This window comes from Microcaecilia unicolor, chromosome 5, assembly GCF_901765095.1.
Source record: "Microcaecilia unicolor chromosome 5, aMicUni1.1, whole genome shotgun sequence".
In the NCBI taxonomy this organism is placed as follows: Eukaryota; Metazoa; Chordata; class Amphibia; order Gymnophiona; family Siphonopidae; genus Microcaecilia; species Microcaecilia unicolor.
This window is the reverse complement of record NC_044035.1, coordinates 126,861,025-126,874,989: the sequence shown is the minus strand read 5'-3', so window position 1 is coordinate 126,874,989 and position 13,965 is coordinate 126,861,025.

The window sequence follows — 13,965 nt, the reverse complement described above, 5'->3', positions numbered from 1 at the left end:
GTTATCAGCCGAGGAGAGATGGACGTCTTTAGCTGATAATCGAAAAAAAAAAGGCGTTTTGACCGTGATTTTGGGTCACTTTTTTTGGACCCTTTTTTTTCACGAACAAGTCCTAAAAAAGTGCCCCAACTGCCCAGATGACCACTGCAGGGAATCGGGGATGACCTCCCTGGACTCCCCTAGTGGTCACTAACCCCTTCCCACCAAAAAAAACCCACTTTAAAAACTTTTTGATCCTGTCACAGCCTTTCCCTGGGTCAGATGTGGCTGATTTCATTAGCCTGTGTTACAGTCTCACAATGTTGGTAGTTGATAGGCTCTTATCCCATGGTGCTTTTCCCCCTGCCTACTAGGTCAGAGTGTGCCCTGTTGTATTTTCTGTTGTAGTCCATGCGGTAGTGGTCATTTTTGTAAGCCAGTTTTAGTTCCCTTTCCTGTGTTAGCCACGCTAGACAACTTAGTTCTTCCCTTGAATGTGGTTGAATGAGGGCATTGTACAGCATTCTGCCAGTTCTGACCTACTGCTCATCTCAGTACCAGGGAGACTCGTTGCCAGTGGGGCACAACCTCTGATCTGCAGTTAACTGTGAGTAAACGTGGTTATTCCAATAAAGGACGTTTTCGGAGAGATTAGTCTTCATGTGTCAACTGGTGTGCCAAGGTTATATAGCAGCAACCAGTCCTAGAGGCCTGCGTGTATGCAGGTCCCTGGAGCACTTTTAGTGGGTTCCGCAGTTCACTTCAGCCAGGTGGCCCCAGGCCCATCCCCCCCCCCACCTGTAACACTTGTGCTGGTAAATGGGAGGCCTCCAAAACCCACTGTACCCACATGTAGGTGCCCCCTTTACCCCTAAGATCTATGGTAGTGTTGTACATTTGTGGGTTTTGGGGGAGGGGGTTGGGTGTTCAGCACCCTTGGTAAGGGAGCTATGCATGTGGGAGCTTTTTCTGAAGTCCACCGCACTGACGTAGGCTGCCCAGTTGGTGTCCTGGCATATCAGGAGGGCCAGTGTACTACGAATCGTGGCCCCTCCCACGACCAAATGGCTCGGATTAGGATGTTTTTGAGCTGGGCGTTTTTAGTTTCCATTATCGCTAAAAAAACCAAACGCCCAGCTCAAAAACCTCCATTTTTTCGAAAATACAGTTCGGCCTGCCCCTTCACGGACCCGTTCTTGGAGATAAACGCCCATGGAGATAGGCGTTTCCATTCGATTATGCCCCTCCACACGTGTCAAGTCAGAGTTACCGCCCGATTTTCACTGCACACCGGAAAATGAAATATATTTTCTGGTGCGCGTAGCGGGCGCAAGTAAGAAATTAAATTACTGCACGGGCCACATGGTAGCCAGGTGGTAACTCCAAATTAGCACACATTGGGCACATGTGTAGATACCTACGTGGCTTAGTAAAAGGGCTCCCTAGTGTACTATCTAGCTTATAATCGAAAAAGAAAAACACCTATATTTCGACCCAAATCGGGAGATGGGCGTTTTTCTCGCAAAGGCGCCCAAATTGGTATAATCGAAAGCCGATTTGGGGCGTTTCCAACTGCACTCCATCATGGAAACGAATAAAGTTGATGAGGGCGTGTCGAAGGTGTGGTGGAGGCGGGACTGGGGCGTGGTTATCAGCTGAGGAGAGTTGGGCATCTTTAGCTGATAATCGAAAAAAAAGGCGTTTTGACTGCGATTTTGGGTCACTTTTTTTGGACCCTTTTTTCTCACGAACAAGTCCCAATAAAGTGCCCCAACTGCCCAGATGACCACTGGAGGGAATTGGGGATGACCTCCCTGGACTCCCCCAGTGGTCAGTAAACCCCTCCCACCAAAAAAAAACCCACTTTAAAAACTTTTTTCCCAGCCTGTATGCCAGCCTCAAATGCTGTACCCACCTCCATGACAGCAGAATGTGTTTGATCCTGTCACAGCCTTTCCCTGGGTCAGATATGGCTCTCGGGTGCAGTACAGGGTCACACCAGCATTGCATTGTGGTGGGTGTAGGGTATTGGGCTCCGTGATTTCATTAGCTTGTGTTACAGTCTCACGATGTTGGTAGTTGGTAGGCTCTTCTCCCATGGTGCTTTTCCCCCTGCCTACTGGGTCAGAGTGTGCCCTGTTGTGTTTCCTGTTGTAGTCCATGCGGTAGTGGCCATTTTTGTAAGCCAGTTTTAGTTCCCTTTCCTGTGTTAGCCACATTAGAGAACTTAGTTCTTACCTTGAAAGTGGCTGAAAGAGGGCATTGTACAGCATTCTGCCAGCTCTGACCTACTGCTAATCTCAGTACCAGGGAGACTCATTGCCAGTGGGGCACAACCTCTGATCTGCAGTTAACTGTGAGTAAACGTGGTTATTCCAATAAAGGACGTTTTCGGAGAGATTAGTCTTCAGGTGTCAACTGGTGTGCCAATGTTATACAGCAGCAACAAGTCCTAGAGGCCTGCGTGTATGCAGGTCCCTGGAGCACTTTTAGTGGGTACTGCAGTGCACTTCAGCCAGGTGGCCCCAGGCCCACCCCCCTCCCCACCTGTAACACTTGTGCTGGTAAATGGGAGGCCTCCAAAACCCCCTGTACCCACATGTAGGTGCCCCCTTCACCCCTAAGAGCTATGGTAGTGTTGTACATTTGTGGGTAGTGGGTTTGGGGGAGGGGGTTGGGAGCTCAGCACCCGTGGTAAGGGAGCTATGCATGTGGGAGCTTTTTCTGAAGTCCACCGCACTGACCTAGAGTGCCCAGTTGGTGTCCTGGCATATCAGGGGGGCCAGTGTACTACCAATCCTGGCCCCTCCCACGACCAAATGGCTCGGATTAGGGCGTTTTTGAGCTGGGCGTTTTTAGTTTCCATTATCGCTAAAAAAAAACAAACGCCCAGCTCAAAAACGTCCATTTTTTCAAAAATACGGTTTGGCCCGCCCCTTCACGGACACGTTCTCAGAGATAAACGCCCATGGAGATAGGCTTTGTGTTCGATTATGCCCCTCTATGCCATTATCAATGTTATATGTATATATGTAGGACCCTAATAAATTCATGGAATGAGATATAATAAATGGCTTCCAGTTCATTACCAAATTAAATTCAACTATCTTTTACTAGCATTTAAGACATTTGATACTGAAACACCTTTATATCTGGCACCTTGCTTAACACCACATTTCTCTGTCGGCCCACCTGGCTTCTAGTACATCATTTACTTTTCAGTTAGTTCTTCTAGAGTCATTTACTTTAACTCCACTGCATTGTCATACTTAGCTCCTGCACTATAGAAATCTCTTCTTGCTTTTCTTCATGCTGAATTTAAGGGAATTCAAATGTGACTTAAAACTATTCTTATGTCGAGATTTTCTTAACAGTTATTATCCTTTTGTCTTTTTGCTGTGGCGGGGGAGGTTGGCTTTGATATGGTTACAGTGATAATTCTTGCTTCCTTTCCATTTTTTCCTGTGATAGTGAATTTTTATGCTTTAGTTGTTTCCTTGGATTTAGAATTAGTTAATTTTGTCTTTCTCCTGGTTGTCATTTCTTGTTACACAAGTACATAAGTATTGCCATACTGGGACAGACCAAAGGTCCATCAATCCAAGCATCCTGTTTCCAACAGTGGCCAATCCAGGTCACAAATACTGGCAAGATCCCAAAAAAGTACAAAATATTTTATAATGCTTATCCCAGAAATAGTGGATTTTCCCCAAGTCCATTTAATAATCATCTATGGACTTTTCCTTTAGGGAAGCCATCCAAACCTTTTTTTAAACTCCGCTAAGCTAACCGTCTTTACCACATTCTCTGGCAACGAATTCCAGAATTTGATTACACGTTGAGTGAAGAAATATTTTCTCTGATTTGTTTTAAATTTACTACATTGTAGCTTCATTGCATGCCCCCTAGTCCTAGTATTTTTGGAAAGCGTAAACAGACGCTTCACACCTACCCATTCAACTCCACTCATTATTTTATAGACCTCTATCATATCTCCCCTCAGCCACCTTTTCTCCAAGCTGAAGAGCCCTAGCCGCTTTAGGCTTTCCTCATGGGGAAGTCGTCCCATCCCCTTTATCATTTTTGTCGCCCTTCTCTGTACCTTTTCTAATTTCACTATATCTTTTTTAAGATGCGGTGACCAGAATTGAACACAATATTCGAGATGCAGTCGCACCATGGAGCGATACAACGGCATTATAACATCCGCACACCTGGACTCCATACCCTTCCTAATAACACCCAACATTCTATTCGCTTTCTTAGCCACAGCAGCACACTGAGCAGAAGGTTTCAGCGTGTTATCAACGACGACACCCAGATGCCTTTCTTGGTCCGTAACTCCTAACGTGGAACCTTGCATGACGTAGCTATTATTCAGGTTCCTCTTTCCCACATGCATCACTTTGCACTTGCTCACATTAAACGTCATCTGCCATTTAGACGCCCAGTCTCCCAGTCTTGTAAGGTCCTCTTGTAATTTTTCACAATCTTCCCGCTATTTAACGACTTTGAATAACTTTGTGTCATCAGCAAATTTAATTACCTCACTAGTTACTCCCATCTCTAGGTCATTTATAAATATATTAAAAAGCAGCGGTCCCAACACAGACCCCTGGGGAACTTCACTAACTACCCTTCTCCATTGAGAGTACTGACCATTTAACCCTACTTTCTGTTTTCTATCTTTTAACCAGTTTTTAATCCACACTAGAACACTACCTCCTATCCCATGACTCTCCAATTTCCTCTGGAGTCTTTCATGAGGTACTTTGTCAAACACCTTCTGAAAATCCAGATACACAATCCTGCTTATAATCGAACGAGAAAAACGCCCAAGTTCCGACCTAAATCGGGAGATGGGCGTTTATCTCACAAAAACGAATAACGCGGTATAATCAAAAGCCAAATTTGGGACGCTTTCAACTGCACTCCGTCGCGGATGCGGACAAAGTTGACGGGGGCGTGTCGTAGGCGTGTCGAAGGCGGAACTGGGGCGTGGTTATCGGGCGAACAGAGATGGGCGCCCTTTCGCTGATAATGGAAGAAAGATATGCGAATTTAGCGAGAATTTAGGGCACTTTTCCTGGACCCTGTTTTTCCACGAATAAGGCCCCAAAAAGTGCCCTAAATGACCAGATGACCACTGGAGGGAATCGGGGATGACCTCCCCGGACTCCCCCAGTGGTCACTAACCCCCTCCCAGCACAAAATATGACGTTTCACAACTTTTTATTTTCACCCTCAAATGTCATACCCACCTCCCTGGCAGCAGTATGCAGGTTACTGGAGCACTTATTAGGGGGTGCAGTGGACTTCAGGCAGGTGGACCCAGGCCCATCCCCCCCCTACCTGTTACAATTGTGCTGCTTAATGCGTTAGTCGTCCAACCCCCCCAAACCCACTGTACCCACATGTAGGTGCCCCCCCTTCACCCCTTAGAGCTATAGTAATGGTGTAGACTTGTGGGCAGTGGGTTTTGAGGGGGTTTTGGGAGGCTCAACACACAAGGGAAGGGTGCTATGCACCTGGGAGCTCTTTTACCTTTTTTTTTTGTTTTGTAAAAGTGCCCCCTAGGGTGCCCGGTTGGTGTTCTGGCATGTGAGGGGGACTAGTGCACTACGAATCATGGCCCCTCCCACGAACAAATGCCTTGGATGTATTTGTTTTTGAGCTGGGCGCTTTCATTTTCCATTATCACTGAATAACAAAAACGCCCAGCTCACAAAGTAGCGAATAACATATGGGCGTCTATTTTTTTCGAAAATACGGTTGGGTCCGCCCCTTCACGGACCCGTTCTCGGAGATAAACGCCCATGGAGATAGGCGTTTTCGTTCGATTATGCCCCTCAATATCAACCAGCTCACCTTTATCCACATGTTTGTTCACCCCTTCAAAGAAATGTAGTAGATTGGTGAGGCAAGATTTCCCTTCACTAAATCCATGCTGACACACGTCTCATTAATCCATGCTTTTGAATATGCTCTGTAAGTTTGTTCTTAACAATAGTCTCTACCATTTTGCCTGGCACCGACGTCAGACTCACCGGTCTATAATTTCCCAGATCTCCTCTGGAACCTTTTTAAAAAATCGGTGTTACATTGGCCACCCTCCAATCTTCCCGTACCATGCTCAATTTTAAGGATAAATTACATATCCTGGGAGGTTCTGTTGTAGGAGGGGTTCTGTTTGTGGGGGTCTGATTGCTGTGGGAGTGATTGTGATTGAGGGGTGGGACTGGAGGTGTCTGATGCCTGTGTGAGGGGGTTCTGAGTTCTGATCAATGGCTTCTGAACCAGGGGGGATCTGATGCCTGGAGAGGAGTCATTTTGGCTCAGTAAATATGGCAAGGTACTCATTCGGGCAGGAGGTATTTTCCTGCAACCTTACCTCCTGCCTAAACAATATATACATGGGTTGGAGCAGTGTAAATCTTGATGTGAAGGTATTGGGCCATACATGTTTATTCCACTCCTGAGGTGAAGAAAACACATATAAAATTCTGTCCTGTTTCAACCCCACCCATAGATTGCTCAATCCACACCCCTTTTGAGTATGGACATAGGTAGAACATACATGCTGAAATACCAGTCTTTCTAACATCTTTTTCATATATTTATTCTATATATTCATGTAAGTAACTGTATTTCTATGTATATGGGCTTTTAAAATAAGAGCATTAGCCTTTCCAGGCAAAGGTTCTATTGAACTTTATTTTAAAGCATACATATACAATAATCATTAGGGTGTTTCCATACCTTATTAACTACCATATAAACACTAAAACATATTTCTAAATATAATCAATTATTGTAAACATTTGTTATTTTCTGATTTGTTTTTACTTTTTAGTTTTTTTCTGCTTACAATAATAGTAATTATTTTTTTCAGGGTTGCTTTCTAGATCTGTCTTTTGTACCTATCCAATGTGGCACACCAGAGTAAGGTATGAGGTATTAAGATGTAATGCATGAGACAAGGATGCCGATTCCACTGACATGCATCTCATACCTTCCCTTGTGCTGCCACAGCACTTCTGGCTGACTTCAGAATCTAATTTACAGAAGTGTCAGTATAGTGTATTGGGTCTGACTGGCACTGAACACATTATTAACACCAAATTCCCATGACAAGTGGCAGTTATAAGTTAAAACAGAACTGCAACGCAGTCAGGTATTCAGAAATTTTTGACAGCCTTTCATATACGGCACACATTAGCCAAATCATGCCATATTATTTAAAATGTATCTTCACAGCACATTTTTTAAAACAAAACACTCAAATTTGTTTGGTTTATATAAAAATACAATGGCTATCCAATCATGAGCAAAGAATTTTATGAACTATGTTCCTTGAATCATATATTCAGGCTTACTACCCAGAAAATTGATCTTAGAAATCTCAAATTGTGCATATTCATGATTTATGGCCCCATTTACTAAGCATATAATTCAAAATATGCTCTGCTTCATCATATTAACCACAAACATTCAAAAGGTCAATTGAGTCCAGGAATCATAGTAGGATCTCTCAGATCAGCGTACATACCCCTATTTTGGCTAAAATGAGCCAAGCATATTTCTTTCAAGGGTAGTATCGCAATCCTCATCAATCCTGAGATGTTACTCTTTATGCTTATAATGTTTTAGTGCTCTTTAGCATTTTCAGCCTTTTACTTTCATTTTTTCAATTTTTGTATACATATATACTACATCCATATAATGGTTTCACAGTGATACTTAGCTTTTACTAAGTTCTCAATATTGGAGACAAGTTGTCACCGACATAGATCCATGTTTCGCGTTTCAACGCTGTTTCAAGGTAGTCTCCTATAAACAAATAACAATAGTGCTTAACAGAAAATAGAATTACTATGTCCTGGAACACATCTCGACCGTTACTCACCAAGAATGTTTCTGACAGATGGCAACAAAGATGGCCGCTGATACGTTTCACTTGATTTTATAGCCAATCCAATCTCATATGACGTAGAGCACCTATCCCAACTCGAGACTCGAACTAATTGATAATGAGTAGATGAAACAGTTAAGCAATTACCCCACTGATTACAGAAGACATTCATATGAGTGTCTGCCATTCAATTTCATGATTTAGTCCATGCGGTTCTACTGTGTTTAAAGTAAATATCCAAAATTGCTTTTTAAAATTTACTAAGCGGCAGTAAGCCCAACGCAGGCTTACCACTGGCTAAACAGGAAGTACCGCAGAGCTACCACAGCAGCCCAGCGGTACTTCCCACCCGTAGCATGCCATCATAGTAACACAGTAAATGACGGCAGATAAAGACCTGAACAGTCCATCCAGTCTGCCCAACAAGATAAACTCATTTTACATGGTATGTGCTACTTTAGTTTGAATATTTTCACTAATGCTGGAAATGCCACATGCTGGGGGTGGAGCTACCGCTGGAACCTGCGTTGGGCCTGCAGTAGGTTATCTGGCGGTAATCGGGCAGCGCCGCATGCTACCTGATTACAACCAGTTTAGTGGCATTTCCAACTTTTTAATGTATTTATAAATGACCTAGAGATGGGAATAACTAGTGAGGTAATTAAATTCGCCGATGACACAAAATTATTCAGGGTCGTCAAGTCGCAGGAGGAATGTGAACGATTACAGGAGGACCTTGCGAGACTGGGAGAATGGGCGTGCAAGTGGCAGATGAAGTTCAATGTTGACAAGTGCAAAGTGATGCATGTGGGTAAGAGGAACCCGAATTATAGCTACGTCTTGCAAGGTTCCGCGTTAGGAGTTACGGATCAAGAAAGGGATCTGGGTGTCGTCGTCGATGATACGCTGAAACCTTCTGCTCAGTGTGCTGCTGCGGCTAGGAAAGCGAATAGAATGTTGGGTGTTATTAGGAAGGGTATGGAGTCCAGGTGTGCGGATGTTATAATGCCGTTGTATCGCTCCATGGTGCGACCGCACCTGGAGTATTGTGTTCAGTACTGGTCTCCGTATCTCAAAAAAGATATAGTAGAATTGGAAAAGGTACAGCGAAGGGCGACGAAAATGATAGTGGGGATGGGACGACTTTCCTACGAAGAGAGGCTGAGAAGGCTAGGGCTTTTCAGCTTGGAGAAGAGACGGCTGAGGGGAGATATGATAGAAGTGTATAAAATAATGAGTGGAATGGATCGGGTGGATGTGAAGCGACTGTTCACGCTATCCAAAAATACTAGGACTAGAGGGCATGAGTTGAAGCTACAGTGTGGTAAATTTAAAACGAATCGGAGAAATTTTTCTTCACCCAACGTGTAATTAGACTCTGGAATTCGTTGCCGGAGAACGTGGTACGGGCGGTTAGCTTGACGGAGTTTAAAAAGGGGTTAGATAGATTCCTAAAGGACAAGTCCATAGACCGCTATTAAATGGACTTGGAAAAATTCCGCATTTTTAGGTATAACTTGTCTGGAATGTTTTTACGTTTGGGGAGCGTGCCAGGTGCCCTTGACCTGGATTGGCCACTGTCGGTGACAGGATGCTGGGCTAGATGGACCTTTGGTCTTTCCCAGTATGGCACTACTTATGTACTTATGTACTTATGTACTTATGTAGTGTGGGAGCCCTTATCGCCACCTTAATGGTTGGCAGTAAGTCCTCCCCCCCCCCCCCCCCCCCCCCGCTTGGTCATGCAGTAAGAGCAATCTTACCGCATGGTCATGTCTTTTTTTTGCTTTTTTACCCACTGCAGTAAAAATGGCCTCAGAGTGTGGCAAAAATGGCCTCCACCGCTAGCAGGGGGCCCTTTTTACCACAGCTTAGTAAAAGGGCCCCTGAATAACTAAAGCATGAAGCAATATCCTAGTGGCTTTAATAGCCAAAAAAAAAACATTTCAAGGATTTAATTTTCTTCACAAGCAAAATTACTTTTAACTGTCTTAGGTGCCCTTTTACTATGTTGAACTAGTAAATGGGTTTAGTGCAACCTTATGTGGGACTTTCTCATGTGCAAAAACCATTTTAACATGGCCATAAAATAGGCATTTTTCTATTTGTTGAATTTCTGGTTGTGTGCTAATGTTAGCATTAATATGCAGCCATTTAAAAAAATTAATGCGGAAGTACTTCCACTTCCCATTTAAGAGACGTGGAGGGGCATTTCTGATATGACATCTAAGTTCGACTTTGCAAAAAATGTCCAAAATTTGAATAGGAAAGAAGGTCATTTTTAAAAAAGAAAAATGTCTATCTTTTGTTTTCAAAAATACAAGGTTTTGTGATTTGGACGTTTTGTTTTTTGGTTCATTATCAAACAAAAAAAGGTACAAGTGCAAAATGCATAAAATCAATCCATTGGGATGTAGGAGGAGCCAGCATTTTTAGTACACTGGTCCCCCTGACATCTCAGGAAAGCAATAGGACACTGCAGTGGACTTCATAAAATGCTCCCAGGTACACATCTGACCATTGCACCCTTACCTTGTCTGCTGAGCCCCCCAAAACCCACTACCCCCAATTGTACATCACTACCATAGCCCTTACAGGTGAAGGGGGCACCTATATGTGGGTACAGTGGGTTTCTGGTGAGTTTTGGAGGACTCACAGTTTCCTCCACAAGTGTAACAGGTGGGGAGAGATAGGAGCCTGGGTCCACCTGTCTGTAGTGCACTGTACCCATCACTAAACTACTCCAGAGACCTGCATGATGTTCTAATGGACCTGAGTATAACATCTGAGGCTGGCACAGAGGCTGGCAAATAATGTTTTTCATCACTTTTTTTTTGGGGGGGGGGGTGAGAGGGGGTAGTGACCACTAGGGGAATAAGAAGAGGTCATCCCTGATTCTCTCCAGTGGTCATCTGATTATTTAGGGCACCTTTTGTGCCTTATTCATTATAAAAACAAGTCTAACTCGAAACGTCTTAGTTTTAGTCCTGGACAATTTTGTTTTGTTGCATTATGGCTGAAAAATGTCTAAGGCTTAGGAACGCCCATGTTCCGCCCTGAACCCACCCCTGAAACGTCCCCTTGAGATTTGGACGCACTTCTGACGGACTTCATAGAAAAACATATAAAAATAAGTTTTGAAAATACTGATTTGGACGTTTTTGTGAGAAACATGTCCAAATGCTGCTTTATGCCACTTTTTAGACATTGTTCTGTTTTGAAAATAAGCCCAATTAATATCTCCCATATTATGGATGCACTAACCAGTTATCAAGCCAATGAGGACAATGCGCGAGCTGAATAGTGCTTCCATACACATTCTCTAACTCTAACATACCCCTCCCCCCAAAAAAATAAATAAATACTGCACAGTTAACATAAACAAATGATGTTCATTCTGTGGTTTTTTAAAAAAGAAGACTGTTCTTACTCAATACCCATAATGCCTCATACAAATTATGATCATCTGACCAATAGATTTTTTTTCCAGTTTATTTTCTAAATGAATCTAGTAAATGGAATTTCAAGAGTCGTGAGCAACCACCAGCTGAATATCATCAGCATGAAAATGTGCACTGAGTTCATGATCCTGAAATATTGCAAGTGGATATAAAAATTTTTAAATAAAGTTGGAGCAAATACCAAACCCCAAACATCAACATTTGAGTGGAAGAGAGATGGTTATTCATAGATACTTGAAAGTGTGTTCTGAAAAATATGAACATAACCAATTAATTGCTAACCCTGAATGTCCCCCTCTCTACTTCCTCTTTCCACCCAGTATCTACTCTCTTTCTCTACTCCTTTCCACTCAGCATCTGTCCTTTCACTGCCCCCTCCATCCAGCATCTGGTACTTTTCTTTCTCCTTCCATCTGTCCTCTTTCTATGTTCCCGTCTATCCAGCATTTGTCCTCTCTCCCCATTTCCAGCCAGCATCTCCCCACTTTCTCTCTCCCCTCTATCCAACATCTGACCCATTCCCCCCAAGCCAGAGTCTGTCCCGTCTCTCTACCCATTTCCTTCTAGTATCTGCCCTCTTTCTCTTGTCCCTTCCATCCAGCATCTGCTTCCTTTCTCTCTCCCCATTTCCATTCAGTGACTGTCCTCTTTCTCTCCTCTCTTCATCCAGCATCTGACCCTTCTCTCTCCTCACTTCCATCCAGAGTCTGGCTCTTCTCTCTCCCCAGTTCCATCCAGCATTTGCCCTCTTTCTCTGGATCCTTGTATCCAGTGTTGCTTTCTCTCTCTCTCCCTTCCCATCTAGCATTTGTCACTCTCTCCCCCTTCCATCCAGTGTCTGCCCATTTCTCTGCCCCCCCCCCCCAATATCCAGCATCTACCCCTCTCTTCCCCTTCCTATGTAGCACCTCCATTTCCGCTCCTTGCTATTTCTCCAGACCAACAGGAGCGATGGTAGTGAAACAAAGGTACAGCAATGATGGGACCCCTCTGTTCATACTCAATGCCACTGGTCATGTCCCCTGTGATATTATTTCCTGTCCTGGGGCAGAGCCAGCACCCCCCGAGTATGAACAGTGTGGACTTATGATCTCTTTTTGTTTGTTTTTTGCCGCCACTGCTGAAACAGCAACAGTGGCAAAAGCAGGGTGTTAAGTGGGAGTGAGGAGATCCTGGTATACCTCCTGTTCTCTCCAGATTCTGGGGGGTGCCATGGCACCCATGGCTCCCCTTGTTCTGATACCTATGCTCTAAAGAACATTTTTAAGAGCCAGTCTGATTCTAATGCCAACGTAACTAATAGTGATGTTGTAACTGGACTCGCAGAACCAGATCTCTCCAGAAATTCAGACAAATCTAAGCTGGAATTTGTTGCCAGAAAATGTGGTAAAGGCAGTTAGCTTAGCAGAGTTTATAGTGTTTGGAATATGTCCCCTTTGAGAATCACGTGCTCAACATTAAAAGTTTATATTTATTTACTTATTTATGGCATTTTATCCCACATTAAACATGAATTAGGGTGTTTTGTGGCTCTACATGAGAATTGTGATGATATGATCCCTTGTTTCATATTGTTGACAGTCTGCATTTTCCGTATGGGTGGTATATTGATGTATTAGGTTCTGCCCAGTGTAATATTTATGGTACAGTAAGGTTCTGAGTGTGTTTTTGCATCCTGTTCTCTCCAGATTCTGGGGGGTGCCATGGCACCCATGGCTCCCCTTGTTCTGATGCCAGTCTGATTCTAATGCCAACGTAACTAATAGTGATGTTGTAACTGGACTCGCAGAACCAGGTCTCTCCAGAAATTCAGACAAATCTAAGCTGGAATTTGTTGCCAGAAAATGTGGTAAAGGCAGTTAGCTTAGCAGAGTTTAAAAAAGGTTTGGACGGCTTCCTAAAGGAAAAGTCCATAGACCATTATTAAATTGGACTTGGAGAAAATCCACTATTTCTGGGATAAGCAGCATAAAATGTTTTGTGCTTTTGGGGTGATCTTGCAAGTTATTTGTGATCTGGATTGGCCACTGATGGACCTTTGGTCTGTCCCAGTATGGCAATACGTATGTACTTATGACAAGTGAGATCTGATCACTGCAATGTTTTATGTAATTAAAATACAGTTAATATTAAGGATATAGATCAGTGGCAGATGTCCAGATAAGGGCCACCAAGGAAAACAATGGAAAAGGACCCACCTTAAAAGATACAGGAGTGGTCCCCTGAATTTCAGGAGATACTTTGGTGGAACTTACATCACTGGCAGATAAAAGTATACAGACATCACTATACAATAGGAAATCTGCATGACATCTGTAGCAACTATTGAACCAAATTACAACATCTTAATTTTCAAAATATATTATTAATGGATTTACTGGGGTACGTTTCATCCAAGATGCTACACACATCAATAAGAAGTTACATTAAGGGAACTAAACAAAAATATGCATGCACAAGATCAAGCATGCATTAGCCAAAGGTTGTAAGATAAACACAGAAGACTTTGAAAACTAATCAGCAACAGTAAATAGATATTTGAACAAGAAATGAAAGCTTTGCAAGTATGCATGAGAAAAAATGAACTAAATTAAATTATACCCAATCAGCAAA